This window comes from Octodon degus, unplaced genomic scaffold (genome assembly GCF_000260255.1).
Source record: "Octodon degus isolate 3935 unplaced genomic scaffold, OctDeg1.0 scaffold00025, whole genome shotgun sequence".
Taxonomy (NCBI): domain Eukaryota; kingdom Metazoa; phylum Chordata; class Mammalia; order Rodentia; family Octodontidae; genus Octodon; species Octodon degus.
The window spans coordinates 9,085,903-9,089,447 of NW_004524601.1; the positions used below are offsets into that span (position 1 = coordinate 9,085,903).

At 51.1% G+C, this 3,545-nt stretch overlaps 1 protein-coding gene across 1 annotated transcript in view; it reads right to left on the reverse strand.

Moving 5' to 3' along the window:
- Positions 1-3,545, reverse strand: part of Myo1b (myosin IB) — a 202,771-nt gene that overhangs the window by 117,750 nt on the left and 81,476 nt on the right. The window lies entirely within an intron of this gene.

The following is a 3,545-nucleotide window of genomic DNA, read 5'->3' on the forward strand; positions in this document are numbered from 1 at the left end:
TATATACTTTTTTTTTTTTTGCGGAACTGGGGATTGAACTCAGGCCGACCCAACCAGCCACTGTGAACTGTTTGACCCAAAAACAAAACACGGGTCTTGCAAGGAGAAAGTGGCTTTGCTATAAGGGAGATCCTGGCTGGTGAAGCCCCATTAAAATGGCCCTGTATGTCACCTACTTCTAAAGAGGGCCACAAAAACCTCAGAATCATGTAAAACATGGGTCCAAAAAGCCTATCGCACATGAGGAAGCAAACAGCTGGCTAAGTCCAGCCTTGAGCCTGCTGAGCCGTCCTACTTCTCAGCAGATGTCTTCAGCGGGGAGAAACACTCGTCGACGTTAAGGCCATGTAAGTCAGTGGCATCTCTGTCCCCAAGGAGGAGGGAACCATAGCAGACACAAAGCATGATGAGGTCGTCGGGGGCTTAGAACCCAAGCGCCTCAGAAGTAAGGCAGGCTGCCTAGTGCTCCTAGCAGATGGCTGACCGATGTCACTGTGGAGTTCGAAACCAAATAATTCATAGTGTTTTCTTACATCAGGGCCTTCTCAGGCACAGATTTCTTCTGATGTCTTTGGAAAAATGCAGTTCAGACGGTTCCCTCGTGTTCTGCCTGCCTGTCCCCAACCGTGCTTCAGTGGCTCACCACAAATTATCTGTATGCACTGCAGTGAGTTCTGAGTTTGCTGCCTAGAAATACTTGGGCATTTTTATGAGGTGTGATGAATTTTTTATTCAGCACAGCAGTGATGAATTAAACAGCACCCCAAAGGATCCAAAGAGTTCACGCCTCTCCCTAAGTGTCCATATTATATAACCCATGGCTTAAGCCTGTCTCTCATGTTTAAGACCAATCATATCACCGTCTGCTGAGGGGATTTATGACCTAGTTAAATTAATTACTTCTTATAAAGTAAGCCCTCTGAGAATCTATGTGGTGGTGCTATATCAACTATTCAGCAGCTATTATAAATGAAAAGAGAAAGTCTCTGAAAAGCCCATTCCAGGTCCTCAATAAACACTGGTTCTCCACTTCCAGGTGTTTACTAACACCAAATTTTAATAACTAAAAACCAAGACTGTTAAACTTGTGGGTAAGATAGTCTGACGTTCCCCAGGTGGTCTGGTGTCCGTCCCCTCCTGTCTACATTCCTCACGCGATTCTCTCCCTCCTTGCCCTCTCCCTAAGCCATCGGCAGGCAACAGACACTTAACAAGGCACAAATTTTCAGCTCTATTCAACTTTAGCGTCCAAGGACAACTCAACATCACAGGCAAATCTGAGGCAATTTTTCCATCCCTGATCTCAAAAGGAATTTCTTTTGAGATCAAAAGCAGAAGAGACAGAAACGAGTCAGTAAGCGAACATTTGAAGGAGGAATGAGTCGCAGAAGACGCTACTGAGGTGAGAGCTGAAGCAGAGAGGAGCGGACCCCCGCAGTTGGGCTGAGTCCGGAAGAGGCGGTGTTGACGTGGTCCCTCCTCCCATACTTGCGGGATTCACAACAGGACAGACGGCCAACAGCCAAGGCAAGGGAGGCCACAGTGCCCCCAAGACGCAGGGAGCACAGAGTTCACAAGCAAGACAGGTGCCTCAGGGGTGACTCAGACCAGCTCTGCACAAAGATGGCCAATCGCCGACTGCTACCCACCACACTCCACGCTGGGCTTTTAGACGCTGCACAAGCCATGTGATAGTGTGCTGAAACCCAAACAAAATACTAGAGCTTGTTATCTGCTTGTCTTGTTTTCGTTTTGCTACTATCTGACAGCAGCAGGTACGGGGCCCCAGGTGCTTCTCCTCCCAGGACTGGAGCAGCAGGTCGCTTGGGGTCCCCGTGGGTGTCCTCTTCCTCCCTCCGCCCTGAAGCAGCACCTGTCACCCAACAGCACAAGGGCCTGGGGGCAGCATCCACTCCAGCCTACCACAGAGGGCACAGGGATCCCAAGAGGACTGTGTCCAGAGAACAGATGGGAGAACAGGGTTCCAAGTGGGGGCTGGGACACTGGATTCTACCACTGGAGTCACAGAGCAGAAAAAGAAAACTACGTAGAAAGAGGACAGGCTCTGTGTGACAGAGCTTGGCCAGGACAACGCAGCGATCTGCTTTTCTCCACCTCAGGTAGTGTGGAAAGCGGCACCTACAGCCTCCTCACCAGGCTTTCAATATGAGAGAGGCAGGACCAGGTGTTACCAGTTCACGGATCTGTGGAGAAGCTCACCGGACAGTAAACAGTGAGGCAAACCCAAGAGCCAGGCAGGACCATGCACACAGTAACTGCTGCCCGCACCTCATGACTCACTCAGGAGCAAAGCAATGAGGCAAACGACATGCACATGAGTCAGCAGAGGATGGGGCAGAAAAGCTGGAGGATTTCAGAGCCTTGGAATATTACCAGCTTGAATTCCGGGGGAAAACAAAATAGGAAGGGACGCGACACAGACAAGGGAGACTGGGCTGAGGTGACCGGTGCTTTCAGGAAAGGGACAGAGTCTTCCTGTAACCTGCCTTTCCTTTCTGTTAATTTTCAAATTTGTAGTAAGGTGTTACCAGGTAAGGTAACTCACTCTTACATTAGACAGCAGAGGGAAAGCACTTTATTAAAGACGCAAAAGCAAGAGAATGTAATTGCAGGCACATTTCAAACCTTTTGTGCAGTTGGCCACATTTTCTCTATCAGTCTGCAGCCAGAGAAGCTGGGATCCTTCTAGGAATGAAATTCATCCCACAGGAAAGGACCAGGCAGTGACAAGGGGGAGATAAAAATAATCTGCTAAGATGCCCCAGTCCTGTGAAAGCCCATCCAGGTAAAAAGAGATCCAACTGGCAGAGACGGATAGGCTGCGAAAGGGACGCAGACAAGCGGGGAGCCAAGAGAGCCGGCAGAAAGAAGCTGCCACGAAGAGTTCTCCTGAGGGATGAGGCGGGGGCTTGCCCAGGTCACTAGCAGACACAGGAGAAAAGGCAAGAAGCAGCCTGGCACGAGATACACCCTGAGGAAGCGCTGACAGAACGGGAATGGAGGTTTGGAATACAGGGAAGAAGAACGCGCGATGACCTATCCTCCTCGCCTGGTAACTAGGCTGGATGGCGGCCTCGCTTGCTGAAATCACGACGTCTAGTTACAGGCAGGGGAGGGTGTAGCCAGGCGGCCAGCATCCTCTCTGCGCCAGTGAGCACCCAAACTGGCCAAGCCTGGCAACGACAGCCCTGCACGCTAGTTAGAAACCCCAACTTCTGCACAGTGCAAGAAATAATCAGTGATGACATGTTCATCTAGAAAACAGAAGCAGTTTACTCCGTCACTCCCCCCCTCCTCCTCTCCTGACTGAGCGGCTCCATGGGAGCAGGCCAGGGCAAGCGGCCCCGGGCCCTGTCCAGATCTGGGGTCAGAGGGTGCAGCTCTTGTGACCCCTTCCAGGCAGCTGGGCGCCCTGAGTGAAGTCACTTCCTCGCCCCCAATCATATATCCAACAAAATGCTCTCATCAGGGACGCAAGACAAGACACTTAACCCTTTTAGGGAGGGGAGGGGGGGAGGGGAGGG